At 42.2% G+C, this 23,841-nt stretch overlaps 1 long non-coding RNA gene across 1 annotated transcript; it reads left to right on the forward strand.

Moving 5' to 3' along the window:
* Positions 1 to 9,075: 9,075 nt before the first annotated feature.
* LOC141133367 (uncharacterized) lies at positions 9,076 to 15,922 on the forward strand. Its single transcript, XR_012243057.1, has 3 exons — positions 9,076 to 9,208; positions 9,967 to 10,225; positions 13,929 to 15,922. It is a non-coding gene; the product is annotated as an uncharacterized lncRNA (long non-coding RNA).
* The last annotated feature ends 7,919 nt before the right edge of the window (positions 15,923 to 23,841 follow it).

Here is a 23,841-nt window from a genome sequence, read left to right on the forward strand (position 1 = left end):
TCGGATATCTGCATAGAAACAAACCATGTGGGAACATTTGACCAGTACAGGGAATATTGCATGTAAAGGGATACCATATGCAATACTCAAAGGCATAGACATAGAGAAACAGTGTAAATGAATATTCATATTATCAATATGTAAACCTTAACATAAGCTACCCTATAAATGAGGGCAGACCTCACACAGGGATGGGAGGAGAACACTGCCAATCCCACATATACAATTGCTTCCATCCCGGTATATATGTAAATAGAAGGGGGAGTTGGGACTTTAAATGAAGCACCCAAAGGTGCCTCCATCCCGGTAATGAATAGAAGCCCAAAGGGGAGTTGGGACTTTGAATGAAGCAATTGGATAGTGGAGGTATATATACAATATAGAAATTTATTAAATAACATTTAAAACACATAGTTTATCTTATATATGTACTATCGCATTCGCTGCTGACGAGTGGGATAACCCACGAAACGCGTCGAGCTATACTTGATGCTACAGCCACACCCCATACGGACTGATACTTACTCATTTACAACCAGTTTACTCTATGATGTTGTTTATATACTTTTTGATGAATGCACATATACCATGTGGACGCATGTACCAGCATCTGGCTTACTGCCACTGATATTTATATGTCCACTACTTTGATCATATGTCGCTATGCATGTATTCTCTCATACATCATGTTCAGGCCCTGTGCACGCTCCATGTACATGTATAAGATAAACTATGTGTTTTAAATGTTATTTAATACATTTCTATATTGTGTATATATACCTCCACTATCCAATTGCTTCATTCAAAGTCCCCACTCCCCTTTTGGTTTCTATATAATTCTATAGTCACTGCCATGAAAGCAAAACTCATCCACAAAATGACAATTACAGTATCTCACAAAAGTGAGTACACCCTTCACATTTTTGTAATTATTTTTTAATATTTTTTCATGTGACAACACTGAAGAAATGACACTTTACTACAATGTAAAGTAGTGAATGTACAGCTGGTATAACAGTGTAAATTTGCTGACCCCTCAAAATAACTCAATACACAGCCCTTAATGTCTAAACTGCTGGCAACAAAAGTAAGTACACCCCTAAGTGAAAATGTCCAAATTGGGCCCATTTAGCCATTTTCCCTCCCCGGTGTCACGTGACTCGTTAGTGTTACAAGGTCTCAGGTGTGAATGGGGAGCAGGTGTGTTAAATTTGGTGTTATCGCTCTCACTCTCTCATACTGGTCACAGGAAGTTCAACATGGCACCTCATGGCAAAGAACTCTCTGAGGATCTGAAAAAAAGAATTGTTGCTCTACATAAAGATGGCCTAGGCTATAAATGTTCATTTATTATTTCCTCTTATAAGTAGACTGTAAAGCATTGCACCTGCGATTAGCAGACAGTCAGTGCAAGCTGTCCGCGCACCAGTGCCCTAGTAGTTTATTGACAACTACAAAAAACCTCTGTGAATTAATAATGTGACTGGGTGGGCTGAGCTCAGTTTTTTTAAATTGTGACAGCGGGGTGCAGGGAGAAGATCTCTGGCCCACTGTCACAAAATAGGCTTGGGGGGCTGCTTATTTAGTAACATGTTACATGTTACACCCGGAGTACAGGGTGTAACGTAACATATTATGAAAGGTGAACTAAACCTTTCATTCCCGGAATGCCTGCAGCATAGCACTATGGTGGTGAGTTAAAGCCATTCACAGTTGAGTGTGTTCAGACCACTTGGCTCCATCTTTATAGAGTAGTAGAAGCAGTGGTGGCCAGTCCACAAGGGGCGCCGCCTCCCAGCTCGCACTCTCTATGTGGCCGTGCACTGTGCGGGCGCCATACCAATAGGTTTCTACCAGGTCCGTCATCCCCTCACGGGCACGTGGCCACATGGCAAGGCCCCAAATGGCCAGTTTTACATTGTCCTCAGGGAGCAGTGCCCTCCCATCCTGCAATGCGAATCAGCCATTCAGAGAGACGCCACCCTCTTCATAACTGACAGGTCAGCTGAGCCAGTGAGGTGGCGGGGAGCGATGATGGAATGTCAGGGGGAGTGGAGTGCCTCCAGCCGGACATATGACTTAAGCCCTCAGGAGCCCGCCGCTGTCAGCGAGATCTACAGGGAGAGCGGGGGGTCATGTGACCATTGCCGGGCATGAAGAGTGTGCAACATGCAACTCAGCCCTGGGGACAGGCAGTACCGTGTACATGAAGGACGGATCAGAGATGACAGCAGCCTGAAGAGCAAGGGAAGAGAGACTGGAGGAGCAGCCTGCTTTACAGACAGTCCAGGGGCATTCTGCCGTAGGGTAAGTGCGGACCTGGAGGGGGCCACTGAGTAGAAGAAATAACACATGTGTGCGTTGCGCTGTTGGTGGAAAATAAGTAACAGGAATCTGGAGCAGCGGATTAACATAAAATTTTGCATAAAAATTGCCAAAAGAATGAGTGAAACTTTAGCTCTGTTACAATAGGCTTACGGAGAACATTCCATAAAGAAATCAAATGTTTTTGAATGACATAGGTGGTTTAAAATGGTTCTAAAGGCAGAAGGTTTTTTTTAAGATAAAAAACTTTCTGTGTGCAATAGTCCCCACAACCCCACCCCCCCAGTACTTACCTAAGCCCCATCTCGATCCAGTTGCACGATAACCTCGGCTGCCCAGGACACTCCCTCCTAATTGGCTGGCACCATTGGCTCCCGTTGCTGTCAATCAAAGTCAGTGAGCCAATGAGGAGAGAGAGGGGTGGGGCACTCTGAATGGATACACAGAGCAACAGCTCAGTTTGGGTGCCCCCATAGCAAGCTTATTGCTGTGGGAGCACTCGGCAAGAGGGAGGGGCCAGTAGCACCAGCGAGGGACAGGAGAAGAGGAGCATCTGGGCTGCTCTGTGCAAAACCACAGCACAGAGCAGGTAATTATGACATGTTTGTTATTTTTAAAACAAAAAAAAAACAAGACTATAATATCACTTTAAGGATGGGACAGGAAGATGTCCACTATGACGCAAGAATTGGGCAGCCAAAGATGCAAAGGACGGGTGTAATTGTGGAAAATGAAAAGGTTACGGGAATCTGTTTGGAGGAAAAGACCGGAAATCTGGCCTGACAAGTGTATTCTCCACCACGACAACCCTCTTGCACATGATGCGGTAAGTGTTCACAAGTTAGTGGCCCAAATTTTAAAAATGCCTTAAAACAACACAAATTTGATGACATTCCGGACATCCAGTGCACCACAATAAAGATACTGCTCAGTGTCCGAAAACGCATTCCAGAAATGTTTCCAGTAGTGGCACAGTCGTCTAGAAAAGTGCATCACTTCACAAGGAGACTACTTCAAAGATGACAACAGCCGCTAGTGTACAGGTTTTGTTTTTTGTTTTTACAGTCCATTCTGGGAATTAAATTGTCACACCTTGTAGACCAAAAAGGAAGTCCAAATGGTTTCTGTTGATAACAACTACATTTCTGTATTCACCACTACCTCACAATTAGCAGCATCGTTTTTTTACCTGCTGTACGCACTCCTTTAGTTGACCATTGAGCTGTCAATCTTAGGGACCTGATTTTTAAGCATTAGTGAATGAATGTTCCTTATTTGGTTATTTATAGACTTAGTGGTCTGTTTATAAAGGATTTGTTGGCAAAATCACCAGTGAGTTTGTAATAACAATTTGCCCATCTGACCACATTCATCTGGCCTGCTAATATCTACATCAAAAAGGAGAATCTGAACAAAGCAAACATAGACGGCTCTCAAATGTCACTTTTACAGTAAATTTTGGTTTTACACAGTTTATGCACTAGGAGGGTCAATATAATCATTCTTTATGTAGCACTAACTCTCAGTGGAGCTGCTAATTTAAGCGGGTCTGTTACCTTCACTCTCCTTCCCTCTGTTTCACCGGCACCGGGTCTAGGGTTCTGTTGAGTTTACCTCTGGACGACACACGCACCAACACTTGAGTACGTTTTCGATGCTTTATTGAACAATTAACGAAGGAAGTAGCAGGAAAGAGGCGGAAAGGAAACTGCAGAAGAAACTCAAATATCTTTTTGTAGGGTCTTTGACAAATGTCCTGATCAAATTTAGATATTATAATAGGATGCGCTCCCCTCGTGGGACACACTCCTTGCCCACCTGGATAGGCCTCTCTCACTTGCCTAGCAGCCAGTACGTAGCACGAACAAAAGTCTCTGCCACAGACTTGTTTGGGACAAACCCGTACGATCCTCTGCCACAGGATGTATTGGTCTTTTCTGCAATGAACGTCAGTCACAGTACCTGAACCTTTAAGCCAACCCGGCAACACTATGCTGTATAGCTACTTTCGGATACGTCCTCCAACCGAGTCACCAGGCCCCTCTCCAGACCAGCACGCTGCATGATTCTTCCATGACGGGTCCTCCCCTGGGATCTCCTCGGTTGTCCAGCTTCTTCACACGGGATAGACAGCTCAGGACCATTCCTCGGCCGCTGTGGTAGGCCCTAGACAAGCCTCTGGGCCCACCCCTGCGCCGCAGCGACGTGGGCCTCTGAAACGGAGGACCACAAGATAGCTCTCTAATGCATACCTGTCGGCCAGGAGGACCAGCAGGTGGCTGGAAAAGAACCCCAAAAAATGGCGTCTGTCCCATAAATACCCTCGCCCAGAATGCAACTCGGAGGACCACCTCCACCGAGTTGTCTCCAGGACAGAAGAGCATCCATACGCTTCAACACGTTGCCTTTCCAACACTAACCAGTGATAACAGCGACACCCACCGGTCAGCACGGAAACACACGCAACGTCAGCCAAGCTGGAACAGAGGCAAACTTAACCTTCCTAATGAACAAGTTACTAAATTTACCTAACGTGGTAGATCACAAATCTACCAGCCCTACATTTATAACATGAATAATCAAAACAGTAAGACAGTTATGGGTTCAAATATCACTGTCGTAAGTGGGCAACCAGCCTGCAGCCCTGTCATGCTGATACCAGTACACATTTCCTTTAAGTTGGGGTCCCCAAAAAATGGTAATACCTATCCTAAAGCAATGGTGCTTATGTGCAAGCTGCATGCCCCCAACAGGAGACAAGTAGGTGGTTGCTACTTTCCTGGTTTTAGGGGTCGTTTGGACCCCAAACCAGTTCACCATGGTCGCTGATGTGAAAGTGTAAAGAAAAACACAGTTTTTAGAGTAATTTTATTGTTGCTTATTTCACTAATACTTGTTCTCCGGGTTCCAATTTTGGAATCCAAAGAAATGGAACACAGTTTCCGTTACCTAATATCATGTTTTCAGCCCCTCTTTTGGTGTTGTTTTAGTGCAGTGGTCATCAACTTCTGTCCTCTGGACCCACTAACAGGCCAGGTTTGCAAGATAACTGAAATACATCACAGGTGATATCATTTGCTGCTCAGTGATTGTGGTATTCTAGTTTGCATCTCCCCAAGGTAATACATAAAACCTGGCCTGTTAGTGGGTCCTGAGGACATGAGTTGAGAATCACTGTTTTAGTGGGATGTTGATTCTCCAGTAGCTCATCTCAACTTTCCTGCTAATGTAAGGTGTATTACATCATCATTTCTTTACTGATATCCATGTTTCTTTTATCTTTTGCATGAAATGGTTCCATTCCTTGATCAAAGCAGAACCCTTTTACACGGACATTCCATTTGTCTGTTTTTCATCCTTCCGCTTACAGATGGAAAATGGACATCAATGCATCTCTATGGAAAAAGGGATGTAAGCTGATGATCATCCATTTACATCCATTTACATCCACTTCCATCAACATCCACTTTTTGGAATGGATCAAAGTCCTATTTTTCTTCCGTTAAAAAAAGGGATTGGACGAAAAATGGATGTAAATGGACAAATGCACCATTTTGCATGAAAAAATGGCTCCAGGATTCAAGTGGTTAAGGACTCTAGTAGTCAAATGTAGAGTGCCTTGAAAACGTATTCATATTCCTTGAAATTTTCCACATTTTGTCACGTTACAACCAAAAACGGAAATGTATTTTAGTGGGATTTTATGTGATAGACCAACACAGAGTGGCATATAATTGTGAAGTGGAAGGAAAATGATAAATGGTTTTCAATTTTTTTACAGATAAAGACCTGAAAAGTGTGACATGCATTTGTATTCAGCCCCCTTTACTCTGGTACCCCGAACTAAAATATAGTGGAACCAATTGCCTTCAAAAGTCACATAATTAGTAAATAGAGTCCACCTGTGTGTAATTTAATCTCAGTATAAATACAGTTCTGTGAATCCCTCAGAGGTTTGTTAGAGAACTTTAGTGAACAAACAGCATCATGAAGGCCAAGGAACATACCAGACAGGTCAGGGATAAAGTTGTGGAGAAGATTAAAGCAGGGTTAGGTTATAAAAAAATATCCCAAGCTTTGAACATCTCACAGAGCATTGTTCAACCCATCATCCGAAAATGGAAAGAGTATGGCACAACTGTAAACCCACCACCTAAACTGACAGGCTGGGCATGGAGAGCATTAACCAGAGAAGCAGCCAAGTGGCCCATGGTAAGTCTGAAGGAGTTGCAGAGATCCACAGCTCAGGTGGGAGAATCTGTCCACAGGACAACTATTAGTCGTGCACTCCACAAATCTGGTCTTTATGGAAGAGTATCAAGAAGAAAGCCATTGTTGAAAGAAAGCCATAGGAAGTCCCATTTGCAGTTTGCAAGAAGCCATGGGGGGACCCAGTAAACATGTGGAAGAAGGTGCTCTGGTCAGATGGGACCAAAATTTAACTTTTTGGCCTAAAAGCAAAATGCTATGTGTGGCGGAAAACTAACACTGCACATCACCCTGAACACACCATCCCCACCGTGAAACATGGTGGTGGCAGCATCATGTTGTGGGGATGATTTTCTTCAGCAGGGACAGGGAAGCTGGTCAGAGTTGATGGGATAATGGATGGAGTCAAATACAGGGGAAGCTTAGAAGAAAACCAGTTAGACTGGGGCGGAGGTTCACCTTCCAGCAGGACAACGACCCTAAACAAAGTCAGAGCTCCAATGAAATTGTTTAGATCAAAGCATATTCATGTTTTAAAAGGCCCAAAGTCCAGAAAGCTAGTAGAGACATCCCCAAAAATACTTCAAAGCTGTAAAAATGCACGCCACACTTTTAAGAAATGTATTTGCAAAAACTTTTGAAAACCATTTATCATTTTCCTTCCACTTCACAATTATATGCCACTTTGTGTTGTCTATCACATAAAATCTCAATAAAATACATTTATGTTTTTGGTTGTAACATGACAAAATGTGGAAAGTTTCAAGGGGTATGAATACTTTTTCAAGGCACTGTAAAAACAGATGAAAAATGAATGACAAACTGGTGAAAAACCGATGTAAACTTCATCCATTTTTTTTTTAAAAAATATGACTGAACTGATGAAAGGGACAGTCCACATATGTGAAAGGGGCCCAACAGTCCTTTCACACTGACGTTCTGTTAAGTTAATTTGTTGTACATCAGTTTTACATCTCCTGAAGCCAATTTCTCATGGAAAAACTGACCATTTGTCAGTTTTATGCCCGCTTGTCATCTGATCTGTTTTTTTTAACAGAAGAAAAATAGGGCTTTGATCTGTTTCAAAAAAACTGCTGACGAAAGCGGATGTAAATGGATAAACATCCGTTTACATCTGTTTTCCATAGAGATTCATTGAAAAACAAAAAACAGACAAAAGGAATGCCTGTGTAAAAGGAGACAAGGGAGGGTTATAACTCCTGTCATTTTTTTTGCCATCTATGTCCCATTGGTGAGATTCCCCTTCACTTCTTGTCTCATAGCATAAACAGGAAGTGGGAGGAAATCCCTCCAAAGTAATTGAAACCCAGGGTGTCAAGAAGGTCATGAGAACTAGTGTCCCCATTGAAGATTTCTCCTCTATTACTGTTTTAATGTCAACCTAAAATTTGTGATTGTCTTTTACTTTCACTTTCAATCATAACGGTAAGCAGGGCAAATAGGGAGGGTGAATCTCCCTAATTGGGGCACAGACATCAATAAAAACTGATAGGTGTTCTAATACTTCTTTACTCTATACAAAAGTAAAAAAAAGAAAAAAAATGTTCTTTTGTTATACTTTAAGCTCGCTTAGGGGCTGAGATCTTAAAGGTGGAAGTGATTGGATCAAAGCTTACATAATGGTTGACTGCCAACCCCTCCCAGGTGGGATTCTTTACCCCCGATTTCATAAATTATTTTTAGCCAGAGTCACTTTTACTTACAGTAAATAGCACTTACCGAAAAGGAGCTCCTGATGTTGCTGATGCTGATGTAAAACCACCCTGCTAGCGGCCGAATTACGCCGCTAAAACGACCTTTTTCTGACATTTTTTGGTTTCAAGTTAAAATCATTTTTTTTTTTGCTATAAAATTACTTTGGACCCCCGAAACATATATATTTTTTTAGTAGACACCATAGAGAATAAAATGGTGGCTGTTGCAATATTTTATGTCGCACTGTATTTGCGCAGCAGTCTTTGAAATGCAATTTTTTGGGAAAAAATTACTTTAATGAATTAAAAAAAATCTAACCAGTAAAGTTAGCCCTTTTTTTTTTTTGTAATGTGAAAGATTTTATGTCGCGAGAATAGTGAGAGAATCGTGATCTTTTTATTCTAAGCAAAAGAATTGTGATTCTCATTTTGGCCAGAATCGTGCAGCTCTAACACAGAGGTATTTTGAGATCAGATTGAGTATACATTGCTTTGTAAGTTTCGATTCAAAGTTTAAATACCACTACAGCCCTACATTCATCAAAGATGCTTGACAAACTCATGGTTGATGCAAACAATGACCAAACCATAACTCCTTATAAAAGGAGTCAGCTATGGAAGCTTTGCCAGCAAAGGGAGACAGAGGAAAAAGGACCAGTCACCAGGCATTTGCCTACCTGCAGCTTTCCCTTTTACCATGCCTCTGCAATGTGTCTCAGATTGGAGGTGGTCATCTTTGTAGAGGCAGCAATGTTTTTCCTCAAGTAAGAGCCTCCAGCAAGAAGAATAGTAAACAGCACTGCAGGGACATCCCCAAATCTCATTTCTAATCTCCTGAGACAAGCAGTCATAGGCAGCAGAGCTATAGATATAACATTGCACATATACATCTATGAGTTTCTGGGCACACTCACATATCAGGAAGTGCACTGCTAATTTTCAAGAGTTCCAGTCAAAAGGTAACATTTTCAGGGTGATGCTTAGTCATAATTAATATTTCTTAATGTTCCCTATAACATAGCAAACCTTCAACCTTTGAGTTCAGGTCCACTTTATTGGGCTATCAACCACAGTGGCATGCGCTGATGAATTCATGGAGAGGAAGAACATTCCAGAAGTGTCCTGTTCAAAAGCCTTGGCAATCAATATTTTTTTCCAGTGCTGTTAAGCTGCTAAAAGACTTGTCAGCTCCCTCTTTATTTGGGTGTCAGAGCAAAGTGAGTTGCCTTGCATAGGTGATTAATGGCCTCAACATTGCCTTGAAACATAACTGGTCCAAAAAAAAGCCAATCAGTGGTAACCTCTGAGCTCTTTAATTTGTGCTCTCACACAGCTGGTGGGCAAGGGTTCCGAATGGCAGTATCTTTCTTATCAGTGGCAGAGGTGAAAAGTGTACATAGCCACTCAGACAACTGATCCATGTAGCCTGATGGTGATGAGTGGCACACATTGGTTATAAGTGGGGACGTTCCTCTAAAAAGAGTGCATTACACAGGGGCTTGGTAAAACTTTTCTTTGTACCATGTTCACTGCATATAAAAGCTAATGTTGCTATCTATGTATATTTTACATGCCATCAGTAGCAATTTGTAGTATGAAGAGAAATTAGAGACAAAAGGCAGCTGGGTGTATATTTGCATTCAGCAGATATGCTGTACAAGTGCCAAGTTTTCTAATTGTGTAACAAATGTGCGTTGTATGATTTGTGTCCTTCCAGTTATCTAAAAAGGCAACACTTGGGGATGCTGTCAACATTGTTCCATTACTAGAGACATTTGAAGACATTCCAGAAGGCACAGTATGCAGGATAGCTGGATGGGGAAGAACTGAATCAGGCAACCATTCAGACACACTAAAAGAAGCCCATGTCACAATACTAAATAGAAAAAAATGCATTAAAGACTGGAGACAAATATTTAATTACAGCAGATATGATTTGCACTAATGTGGGTTCTGACAGACAAGATACTTGCAAGGTAAGAGTAACTTCCTTTTTTTTGTATTCTCACAAACCACTTTTCCTCCAATGCAAGAGGGCAAGAACGTTTCTTTAGCCACTTCTCCTCTGAAGCAATGTGCATTTGGTCTTTAAAATTACTTAAAGTGGTTGTACACCCTGTACAACCACTTTTACCTACAGGTAAGCCTATATTAAGGCTTACCTGTAGGTGCTTGAAATATCTCCTAAACCTCCACGGTTTAGGAGTTATTTACAAAAAAGCCGAGCGCCGATGACTACAGAGCATGTGCCGATGTCTACAGCGAATGCACGCTTTAGAAAGGGCACATCATGCCGTTTCTAATAGGGGTCATTCCGTGACTGGCGGCTCCTGTGCGCAGTCACAGAGCCGGAGTTCGCGGCCCCCGGAAGGAAGAGGGGTTGAAGATGGACGCTCACTGCTAGTAGGGACAGCAGTGACATCGCAGGCTTCGGTTTCAGGTAAGTGACAGATTATGGCTACTATGCGATGCATAGTGTTGCCCATTATGCTTTACCTTTGCAGGGAAATAAAGAAGAAGTAAAACCCACCAGGGTTTACTTCCTCTTTAAGATCGATGGAACATATATATTTTCTGAATACAGAGGCCCTGCAGAATAAAAAGATGGTAGTTACTATTTATATTTGCACAACTGTTTATCAAATCTAAATTTACAGAAAAAAAATCACACTAAAATGAATATTAGTACACACAAACACAATTTTATCCCCAGTTTTTTGTACAAAATTAAAATATGAGGTTGTGTAGAACAAATCGATACTAAATATGTTCAGCCCCAGCGGCGGCCGCTTATAAGGGGCTCCGCCGCCCTAATCCATTCATGCGCACGGCCCCTGACCTCCATGCAGAGCGCCGGACGCATGGATTTCTATGGGATTTTTTTTTCTATGGGTTTTTTTTTTGAAGCACATGATTAGAGCCTGAGGCACTAATTGGATTCAAAAAGGGTGGGCTCGGGGCACAGAGCCCACCCTCATGTGTGACATTAGCAAATTAATATTCGCTAATGTTTTCCTGCTTCTCCTCCTAGCCAATCAGGAAGCAGGTCCTGAGATCCGATTGGCTGGGAGTCTTAAGACCCGATTGGCCGGGATGAAAAGCGGCCGCCGGGAATTGGGAGGAGATACAGGGGGGAAGCTGCTACCTGAATGGGGTAAGTACGGCGCTGGAGGGCGATGGGTGAGCAGGCAAGCAATGGGGGGGTGGGGGTGTCCAGGTTTGTTTGCCCCCCCCTCCCAAAAAAATTGAGCACCAGCCACCATTGTTAAGCCCCAATATTGTATGTGCCTGCATGTCAATAAAGTACTGTAATCAAAATTATCAATAGGTGATTCTTTAAATGCCTTTATAGCTAATCAGTTTAGAGTTATCCATAAATGAGTGACCTAGGATTCTTTTTTTCTCATTCTGATATACACGGTGATACCCAATATGTGTTGTGCAAACATTTACATACATGGAAACACCCTACATGTGCATTTTGCATTCTTTTGTATGTACACTAGGCAATGGGGGGAAAGGGGTTAATTTTGTTTTTGTTATTTAAATATATTTTACATTTTTAACCCTTTTTTAACTTAGCTTTATTGAATTTAGCAGGTGCCAGGTACTCTTTATGGAGACATCAGGGGGCTAATAGACCCCCAATGTCTCCCCTGACCTCTGCTCTAGCAGAACGAGCACAGGACTGTGCTCAATTAGCTGTTTACTCAGCTATTCAGCTGAGATTTTTTTTCAGCGATAAATCGGAAGTTCTTAAAGTTGAGCACTTGCTCTGGGTTCACACTCGACAAAGCAAAACATGAATTCCCCAATCTCTTCCTGCTTGCCGTTCAGACAGCTCCTTCCAAGGATGAGCCCAGGAACCACAGAACAGGGGCAGGGCTGCCCTACAACCACCCAGGATTACTTTTACAGAAAATCTAGAATCAGCAAACTTGTTTTTACCTCTGTACATACTATAGACACAAAACCAAATCAGTCATGTCTGGTTCTATTTAAATCAAACGTGTCAGAAAAATAAAATTTAAAGAGACTTTGGGGGTTATTTACGAAAGGCAAATCCACTTTGCACTACAAGTGCATTGAAAGTGCAGTCGCTGTACATCTGGGGGGGACATGCAAGGAAAATAAAAAACAGCATTTTAGCTTGCACATGATTGGATGATAACATCAGCAGAGCTTCCCCTCATTTCAGCTCCACCCCTCAGATTTACAGCGACTGCACTTCCAAGTGCACTTTCAATGCACTTGCAGTGCAAAGTGGATTTGCCTTTCGTAAATAACCCCCTTTGTTTTCTGGGGGAAAAAATACTGCATTTATAAAGTGTATAACTTTCCTATGTAATAAATAATATACACTGATTTGGGTTATTTTCACCAAAGAAATGTAGCAGAATACATTTTGCATGACTGCAAGGCAACTAGCATTTCCAAATGGAGGTAAGCAATGGCAACCTTCATATTTTTTTCAACACAGGTTTCTTTTAATTGTTGTTGTGATTGGGGGGACGTATTTATGAAGCATTTTACCTCCCTGGACTTCACTTTAATCATGGGTTTTGAGGTCATTTATCAAAAGGCAACGCAAAGACCAATATAATGATTCTTCAGCAATGTCCATCAATACATAAAACATAAATAAATAGAGTTAATTGAAAAAAACATGTTATTTATTAATTGAGCCCAAGGGGAGATTCCACGCATCCATTCAGTCCTGTAGCTACAATAGTAATTAATGTTTGATCTAATATTGAGTAACTTTAGTTCAGGGGTCCATTCATAACAGATGCCTTCACTTGTTTCAGTGGCTAAAAGTTAGAGAGTTCAGAGTCTGGGGCTGTGCTCTCTTTTTTAGTTAAAAGTGTGCAATATTGCTGAACACAACGTAGCCCACTAGTAGGGGTCCAAAACAGCCTCTTTCCTGTTTAATGTCTTTATAAAAACTTTTTACATTTAATTTAAAAACTATTTTAAATTAAATAACAAAGAAAAAACTGATTTTAAACAGTGGTAAGTACAGTATAAGCATAACAGCAACTGCCAGATTTTAATAATATCACACGTGACAGGAGGCTCATTTTAAAGTTTTTAAGTGTCTATGAACCAGTGAAGAACAGCGAAATTTTTGCTTTAAAAAAGCAGATATGACTGCTACACAAGTCATTTTGTTCTTAAATGTAATCAAAAAATAATCTTCATTCCTATTTACAGCCATAATCATTTTACAAATCTGTAAAAAAAAAATTGAATTCACTTCCTCAAAATATGGTAACCTGATGGTGTGATTATCTCAAATCTTTCCCCAGAACTATGCAGTTAGCTGAGAAAAATATTTTCTTTATTCAACCATTGATACGCTTCTTCTGAAAATGCTGGCTTGGTGGTTGTGATGCTGAGTTTCTTCAGTGCTTTCTTAATCATTGATTAATCAAGTATGCAGATCAGTCTTCACAGGAAACATTTTAATTTCCATCATTATTTCACCCAATTTGGTCAATGTGAAGTAACTAAAATGGAGCTTTAATAAAAAAAAATGTAATGTTGTATTTAACCTGCTGATACATATGGCCTTCAGTGAGAAATATTTCGATGACAAACCCACTCTACATACCAATTTTACCTTATTATGTTTTGTTCCAAGATTATTGCTTAATATTTGATCTTTATTCCACACAGGGAGATTCGGGAAGTCCTCTTATCTGTAATGACGTTTTCCGAGGAGTGGATTCTTTTGGATATGTGCCATGTGGAACCCCAGAGACCTCCAATGTATTTACTCAACTTACCCAGAAATACGTCCTGTGGATTAATAACATAATTAATAACAATTAAATTGATAGCTGAGGCAAAGAAAATGAGTGCAAAAGTTGACATCTTGCCCATGAAAACCAGTCAGATGCTTATATTTCCATTTAGTCTAGAACACAACTGCTGACTAGCTAGTTACTCAAGATCCATGTGGTTTTTTTTTCTGCTACTTTCCACAGAGGAGCCCCCAGGGTTGCCAGCCATTTATATTAATAGACAGCCCATTATTATAAAGCTTGGAAACTCTAGTCAGTGAAAGTCTCTGTGCGTTTTTGCTCCACAGTAAAAATAGATAAATAAGTAATAAAATGGTAGTTCCACTTTTCTAGCGCATACATTTTTACAGACATCTGACAGCTCCCTATAAAGCAAAGAGAACAGGGGGGTTGTGACCCAACCCTCTGACTCTTATTGGGTAACAAAAGCATTGACAGTGTTTATAATAATCTCAACATGAGCAAAGTTATCCCGCTATTTGTGCTCTCCCCACTCATGTTAGTGTAAATACTTTTTTCTAGCCTGACCACAAATGTAGAATTTTTTGCTGGATGATATAAACTGCTATTCCACTGTGATATGTCCTTATGACTACACACATAATCTGCTGTATTAACAAAATACTCTTGAAACGCTTACTCCCAAAAGGGCCTCTGATGTTTGGGTTCCCCTGTTCATGGTGATAACAAACCACTAGGCAAGAGCGCTCTCTCTCTCCACCAACTCTCCACATGTTCCTCTGTCCCCGCAGCATAGGCTTTTTAACCCTCCTTCCCTTCCAGCACTGCCCAGCCTCTGGCACTTGTGGTCCCATGCAGTCTCACTTTGATCATGGTAGGCTTCCAGGGGACTAAAATTCCCAATGGTCTCTGTACCCATGGCTCCCATCTCCAATCTGGCTCTCCTTCTGCTCTGTCTGTGGCTGCAGCCAATTACATTGTACCTTTCACCTTGCAGTCTAGTGGGGAGGTGGAATTCGCCAGCAACCAGCAGTAAGTCATTTTTTACCTTCTCTCTTCCCCGGCTCTCCACTTATGCCCCATACACATGATCGGACATTGATCAGACATTCCGACAACAAAATCCATGGATTTTTTCCGACAGATGTTGGCTCAAACTTGTCTTGCATACACACGGTCACACATAGTTGGTCAGAAATTGGGAACGTCAAGAACGCGGTGACGTACAACACATATGACGAGCCAAGAAAAATTAAGTTCAATAGTCAGTGTGGCTCTTATGCTTGATTCCGAGCATGCATGGAACGTTGTGTGTCAGAATTGTTGTGCACACGATCGGAAATTATGCGAACTGATTTTGTTGTCGGAAAATTTGAGAGCCAGATCTCAAATTTTGTGCGACGGAAATTCCGATAGAAAATGTCCGATGGAGCCTACACACGGTCGGAATTTCCAACAAAGGGCTCCCATCGAACATTTTCCATCGCAAAATCTGACCGTGTGTACGGGGCATTAGTCTTACTGTGGCTGGGAAAAGAGAGAGAAGACAGTTTCTGTGTCCTGTTATGGGCATGGTAATAGGGAGGCATGATTCTCCAAAAACTCGTACTATTTTATCATGTCTGTTATGCTTTAAAGTTATGTGTTAAGACATGCCAGTTTTGCCATGCTAAGTTTTAGCAATGTCTCCCTGTCCCCAAGTCACAGTGCCCAGGCCTAGTGATTGGCTGCTAAGGCACCCAGCATTGCATAATTAGGGGAAGGTGACAAAGCCTCCATCTTCCCCATACCTTTGGAGGTTTCTTTTTACTCAGGATGAGCATGAAAAAGTGAAGTTACGCCCGGTACACACAAGTGGGCATTCAGCCCATGTATACGGCAGCCTGTCAAATAGAAGCTGGTCCACGGACCAGCCTTTATTAAATGGGCATGCTGGAAAATCAGGGGGCATTCCCCCGTACACAATAGCGCAGCGGTGAGATCGCTGTACTAACATCACTTATACCTGCTGGGTTGAATGAAAAAAAAAAACTTCCTGTGTGTACCAGACATTAGATTCTAATCTCCAAAATTGTGCAGGGTCAGTGATGCGGACAGTATTGAAGATATTTAACCAACAGTGATGGAATTAAAAGTTTGCATTAATACTTGATACTTTAGCCATTTTTTTCCCTTTAGGACACATATTATAGTAGTTATTGCTTTGTAAACTATTAAGTACATGTTGTAAGTGCTATGAAAAATATATTTTTTATTATATCTTTATAATCCTGTTTCTATACTGTTTGATCCTTATACTGTGTTATTGTCTGATTCTCTCTTTACTGTGAATTAAAAGACAGCTATACTCAAACAGAGCAAAAAGTTTGATTTTATTAAAGTGCTACTAACAAGTATGTAGATAAAAGTCCTAACGTCTATTTAGAAAACTTGATGTTTTAATACCTTAAGTTAGACTTCCTGATAAAACGTTTTCCTTCGTTTTAGGTACAGCAGGGGAGGGCTGATATAGCTCTCTGTGTCCCTACTGGGAAAGTTTTCCTTGCACTATGTGCTGGAGCGCTACAACATAAACTGAGAAGGAATTTTCCCAAAGTATAGAAAAGTGAAAATGTTATATTTCTCTTTCACAACATTCTTCTATAATGCATAGCTATTATAAATTCCTAGTCCAGGTAACCACACAGGAAGCGAGAGTGAATTTGCCCCATGGAGTCACAGACAGCAAGGAAAACGTAGCAAACGTTCTAAATCTTCCCACTATACCCAAAACTACAGAAAAAAATGTCAGGAGTTTCCAGTGCCAGATTTAGACCTTGGGGGGCTTGCAGCATTTCAAGTTTGGGGGAGGGGGGCCCAACATAAAAAATTAAATTATATGACAAACAAAAAGGAAACGAATAATAAACCACGTTTGTTCTAAAAAACATTGTTAGGTTCCAAAGGAGACACTGTCTAATTTTTCTTTTTCTTAATTTTATTGACTGTAAGAATACATATTACACAGGTAAGTGGAACTGGTGAGTCAAAGATCACAGCCTTTCTTCCTGGACTTAGCATCTGCAAAATCTTTAACTTAAACTGGCCATAGATGGGCAGGATGGCCCATCTTTTGACTTGGGTACAACCAGCCTGCCAGCAATAATCACTGTGTTCTGACAGCCAGGAAAGCTCCCCATGAACCCACTCCCATTCAACCAGCAGAACGCAATAACACTGTGGGAGGCAGTCCCCCATCAACGCTGACTGTGTTAATGGGGGATTCGAGCAATTTAATTTCCTTCCACCCATGATGGAAGGAAGGAAAGAAAGAAAATTGCATAATCTATGGCCTGCCTAACTCATCAGACTGTATTATATTGAGGACAACAGCTAGTAGGCACAGAGCACTTCTTTTGTGGGTCATCTTTATCAGTGCCAATTTACTGAATTACCTCTCTCCTGAACAGCTAATGATCACCTGGAAAGGTATTAGCAAGCCTTTCATCATGTAATAGGATTGCCTGTTGAGATGACATGACTGGAGCTTGGCAAAAGCTACAAACTTGACACTTTCCTCAACAAACACACTACTAAAGTCTCGAGGAAAATACGTTTATTTATTTATTTATTTATTTTTTATAAAGAAAGTTTGGGGTCTCCTCTGGCAGGGAGTCCCCCTCTGGAAGGGGGGCCCGGAGTAATTACACATTTTGCCCACCTTTAAATCCGGCACTGGGAGTTGACTGTGCTGTATATAATTCTATATTTACTGCCATGAAAGCAAAACTGATCCACAAAATAACAATTACAGTATCTCACAAAAGTGAGTACACCCCTCACATTTTTGTAAATATTTTATTATATCTTTTCATGTGACAACACTGAAGAAATGTCACTTTGCTAAAATGTAAAGTAGTGAGTGTACAGCTCCCCTCAAAATAACTCAACACACAGCCCTTAATGTCTAAACCGCTGGCAACAAAAGTGAGCACACCCCTAAGTAAAAATGTCCAAATTGGGCCCAATTAGCCAATTTCCCTCCCCGGTGTCATGTGACTTGTTAGTGTTACAAGGTCTCAGTGGTGAATGGGGAGCAGGTGTGGTAAATTTGGTGTTATCGCTCTCACTCTCTCATGCTGGTCACTGGAAGTCCAACATGGCATCTCATGGCAAAGAACTCTCTGAGGATCTGAAAAAAAGAATTGTTGCTCTACATAAAGATGGCCTAAGCTATAAATGTTCATTTATTATTTCCTCTTATTAGTAGACTGTAAAGCATTGCACCTGCGATTAGCAGACAGTCAGTGCAAGCTGTCCGCGCACCAGTGCCCTAGTAGTTTATTGACAACTACAAAAAATCTCTGTGAATTAATAATGTGACTGGGTGGGCTGAGCTCAGTTTTTTTAAATTGTGACAGCGGGGTGCAGGGAGAAGATCTCTGGCCCACTGTCACAAAATAGGCTTGGGGGGCTGCTTATTTAGTAACATGTTACATGTTACACCCGGAGTACAGGGAGTAACGTAACATATTATGAAAGGTGAACTAAACCTTTCATTCCCGGAATGCCTGCAGCATAGCACTATGGTGGGGAGTCAAAGCCATTCACAGTTGAGTGTGTTCAGACCACTTGGCTCCATCTTTGTAGAGTAGTAGAAGCAGTGGTGGCCAGTCCACAAGGGGCGCCGCCTCCCAGCTCGCACTCTCTATGTGGCCGTGCACTGTGCGGGCGTCAGACCAATAGGTTTCTACCAGGTCCGTCACCCCCTCACAGGCATGTGGCCACATGGCAAGGCCCCAAATGGCCAGTTTTACATTGTCCTTAGGGAGCAGTGCCCTCCCATCCTGCAATGCGAATCGGCCATTCAGAGAGACGCCACCCTCTTCATAACTGACAGGTCAGCTGAGCCAGTGAGGTGGCGGGGAGCGATGATGGAATGTCAGGGGGAGTGGAGTGCCTCCAGCCGGACATATGACTTAAGCCCTCAGGAGCCCGCCGCTGTCAGCGAGATCTACAGGGAGAGCGGGGGGTCATGTGACCATTGCCGGGCATGAAGAGTGTGCAACATGCAACTCAGCCCTGGGGACAGGCAGTACTGTGTACATGAAGGACAGATCAGAGATGACAGCAGCCTGAAGAGCAAGGGAAGAGAGACTGGAGGAGCAGCCTGCTTTACAGACAGTCCAGGGGCATTCTGCCATTGGGTAAGTGCGGACCTGGAGGGGGCCACTGAGTAGAAGAAATAACACATGTGTACGTTGCGCTGTTGGTGGAAAATAAGTAACAGGAATCTGGAGCAGCGGATTAACATAAAATTTTGCATAAAAATTGCCAAAAGCATGAGTGAAACTTTAGCTCTGTTACAACAGGCTTATGGAGAACATTCCATAAAGAAATCAAATGTTTTTGAATGACATAGGCGGTTTAAAATGGTTCTAAAGGCAGAAGGTTTTTTTTAAGATAAAAAACTTTCTGTGTGCAATAGCTCCCACAACCCCCCCCCCCCCCCCCCCAGTACTTACCTAAGCCCCATCTCGATCCAGTTGCACAATAACCTCGGCTGCCCAGGACACTCCCTCCTAATTGGCTGGCACCATTGGCTCCCGTTGCTGTCAATCAAAGTCAGTGAGCCAATGAGGAGAGAGAGGGGTGGGGCACTCTGAATGGACACACAGAGCAACAGAGCTCAGTTTGGGTGCCCCCCATAGCAAGATTATTGCTGTGGGAGCACTCGGCAAGAGGGAGGGGCCAGTAGCACCAGCGAGGGACAGGAGAAGAGGAGCATCTGGGCTGCTCTGTGCAAAACCACAGCACAGAGCAGGTAATTATGACATGTTTGTTACTTTTAAAACAAAAAAAAAACAAGACTTTAATATCACTTTAAGGATGGGACAGGAAGATGTCCACTATGATTAGTGAATGAATGTTCCTTATTTGGTTATTTATAGACTTAGTGGTCTGTTTATAAAGGATTTGTTGGCAAATTCACCAGTGAGTTTGTAATAACAATTTGCCTATCTGACCACATTCATCTGGCCTGCTAATATCTACATCAAAAAGGAGAATCTGAACAAAGCAAACATAGACAGCTCTCAAATGTCACTTTTACAGTAAATTTTGGTTTTACAAAGTTTATGCACTAGGAGGGTCAATATAATCATTCTTTATGTAGCACTAACTCTCGGTGGAGCTGCTAATTTAAGCGGGTCTGTTACCTTCACTCTCCTTCCCTCTGTTTCACCGGCACCGGGTCTAGGGTTCTGTTGAGTTTACCTCTGGAGGACACACGCACCAACACTTGAGTACGTTTTCAATGCTTTATTAAACAACTTGCTTAGGAAGTAGCAGGAAAGAGGCGGAAAGGAAACTGCAGAAGAAACTCAAATATCTTCCTGTAGGGTCTTTGATAAATGTCCTGGTAGAATTTAGATATTATAATAGGATGCGCTCCCCTCGTGGGATACACTCCTTGCCCGCCCGGATAGGCCTCTCTCACTTGCCTAGCAGCCAGTACGTAGCACGAACAAAAGTCTCTGCCACAGACTTGTTTGGGACAAACCCGTACGATCCTCTGCCACAGGATGTATTGGTCTTTTCTGCAATGAACGTCAGTCACAGTACCTGAACCTTTAACCGCTAAGCCACCACCCACCGTCATATGACGGCTGGACGAGGCTTCTGTTGTTCTGGGAGGACGTCATATGACGTCCTCGCCCTCCCGAGCCACTCGGGACCCGGTGCGCGTGCCCGGCGGCCGCAATGTCCGCCGGGCACCCGCGATTGCCGGGTAACAGAGCAGGAGCGTGGATCTGTGCATGTAAACACAGATCCACGTCCTGTCAGAGAGGAGAGGAGACCGATGGCGTGTCCCTTGTACATAGGGACAGCGATCGGTCACCTCCCCCAGTCAGTCCCCTCCCCCCCACAGTTAGAATCACCTCCTTAGGTCATACATTAACCCCTCGAGCGCCCCCTAGTGTTAACCCCTTCCCTGCCAGTCACATTTACACAGTAATCAATGCAATTTTATAGCATTGATCGCTGTATAAATGTGAATGGTCCCAAAAATGTGTCAAAAGTGTCCGATGTGTCCGCCGCAATATCGTAGTCACAATAAAAATTGCAGATCGCCGCCATTACTAGTAAAAAATAAATAAATAATAAAAATGCTATAAATCTATCCCCTATTTTGTAGACGCCATAACTTTTGCGCAAACCAATCAATATACGCTTATCGCAATTTTTTTTTACCAAAAATATGTAGAAGAATACGTATCGGCCTAAACTGAGGAAAAAATTTGTTAAAAAAAATTGGATATTTATTATAGCAAAAAGTAAAAAATATTGTGTTTTTTCAAAATTGTCCCTCTTCTTTTGTTTATAGCGCAATAAATAAAAACCGCAGAGGTGATCAAATACCACCAAAAGAAAGCTCTATTTGTGGGGAAAAAAATGCTAAAAATTTAATTAAGGTGCAGTGTAACATGACCGCGCAATTGTCATTCAAAGTGCGACAGCGCTGAAAACTGAAAAATGGCTTGGGCAGGAAGGGGGTGTAAGTGCCCTGTATTGAGGTGGTTAAGCCAACCCGGCAACACTATGCTGTATAGTTACTTTCGGATACGTCCTCCAACCGAGTCACCAGGCCCCTCTCCAGACCAGCACGCTGCATGATCCTTCCATGACGGGTCCTCCCCTGGGATCTCCTCGGTTGTCCAGCTTCTTCACACGGGATAGACAGCTCAGGACCATTCCTTGGCCGCTGTGGTAGGCCCTAGACAAGCCTCTGGGCCCACCCCTGCGCCGCAGCGACGTGGGCCTCCGGAACGGAGGACCACAAGATAGCTCTGTAATGCATACCTGTCGGCCAGGAGGGCCAGCAGGTGGCTGGAAAACGAACCCCAAAAAATAGCGTCTGTCCCATAAATACCCTCGCCCAGAATGCAACCCAGAGGACCACCTCCACCGAGAGCATCCATACACTTCGACACGTTGCCTTTCCAACACTAACCAGTGATAACAGCGACACCCACCAGTCAGCACGGAAACACACGCAACGTCAGCCAAGCTGGAACAGAGGCAAACTTAACCTTCCTAACGAGCAAGTTACTAAATTTACCTAACATGTGGTAGATCACAAATCTACCAGCCCTACATTTATAACATGACTTAATCAAAACAGTAAGACAGTTATGGGTTCAAATATCACTGTCGTAAGTGGGCAACCAGCCTGCAGCCCTGTCATGCTGATACCAGTACACATTTCCTTTAAGTTGGGGTCCCCAAAAAATGGTAATACGTATCCTAAAGCAATGGTGCTTATGTGCAAGCTACATGCCCCCAACAGGAGACAAGTAGGTGGTTGCTACTTTCCTGGTTTTAGGGGTCCTTTGGACCCCAAACCAGTTCACCATGGTCGCTGATGTGAAAGTGTAAAGAAAAACACAGTTTTTAGAGTAATTTTATTGTTGCTTATTTCACTAATACTTATTCTCCGGGTTCCAATTTTGGAATCCTAAGAAATGGAACACAGTTTCCGTTACCTAATATCATGTCTTCAGCCCCTCTTTTGGTGTTGTTTTAGTGCAGTGGTCATCAACTTCTGTCCTCTGGACCCACTAACAGGCCAGGTTTGCAAGATAACTGAAATACATCACAGGTGATAATCATTTGCTGCTCAGTGATTGTGGTATTCTAGTTTGCATCTCCCCAAGGTAATACTTAAAATCTGGCCTGTTAGTGGGTCCTGAGGACAGGAGTTGAGAACCACTGTTTTAGTGGGATGTTGATTCTCCAGTAGCAACCAGTCAACATTCCTGCTAATGTAAGGTGTATTACATCATCATTTCTTTACTGATATCCATGTTTCTTTTATCTTTTGCGTGAAATGGTTCCATTCCTTGATCAAAGCAGAACCCTTTTACACGGACATTCCATTTGTCTGTTTTTCATCCTTCCGCTTACAGATGGAAAATGGACATCAATGCATCTCTATGAAAAAACGGATGTAAGCTGATGATCATCCATTTACATCCGTTTACATCCACTTCCATCAACATCCACTTTTTGGAATGGATCAAAGTCCTATTTTTCTTCCGTTAAAAAAAGGGATTGGATGAAAAATGGATGTAAATGGACAAATGCACCATTTTGCATGAAAAAATGGCTCCAGGACTCAAGTGGTTAAGGACTCTAGTAGTCAGATGTAGAGTGCCTTGAAAACGTATTCATACTCCTTGAAATTTTCCACATTTTGTCACGTTACAACCAAAAACGGAAATGTATTTTAGTGGGATTTTATGTGATAGACCAACACAGAGTGGCATATAATTGTGAAGTGGAAGGAAAATCATAAATGGTTTTCAATTTTTTTTTACGAATAAAGATCTGAAAAGTGTGACATGCATTTGTATTCAGCCCCTTTTACTCTGGTACCCAGAACTAAAATATAGTGGAACCAATTGCCTTCAAAAGTCACATAATTAGTAAATATAGTCCACCTGTGTGTAATTTAATCTCAGTATAAATACAGTTCTGTGAATCCTTCAGAGGTTTGTTAGGGAACCTTAGTGAACAAACAGCATCATGAAGGCCAAGGAACATACCAGACAGGTCAGGGATAAAGTTGTGGAGAAGATTAAAGCAGGGTTAGGTTATAAAAAAATATTCCAAGCTTTGAACATCTCACAGAGCATTGTTCAACCCATCATCCGAAAATGGAAAGAGTATGGCACAACTGTAAACCCACCACCTAAACTGACAGGCTAGGCAAGGAGAGCATTAACCAGAGAAGCAGCCAAGTGGCCCATGGTAAGTCTGAAGGAGTTGCAGAGATCCACAGC

This window comes from Aquarana catesbeiana, linkage group LG01, assembly GCF_042186555.1.
Source record: "Aquarana catesbeiana isolate 2022-GZ linkage group LG01, ASM4218655v1, whole genome shotgun sequence".
NCBI classification, from domain to species: domain Eukaryota; kingdom Metazoa; phylum Chordata; class Amphibia; order Anura; family Ranidae; genus Aquarana; species Aquarana catesbeiana.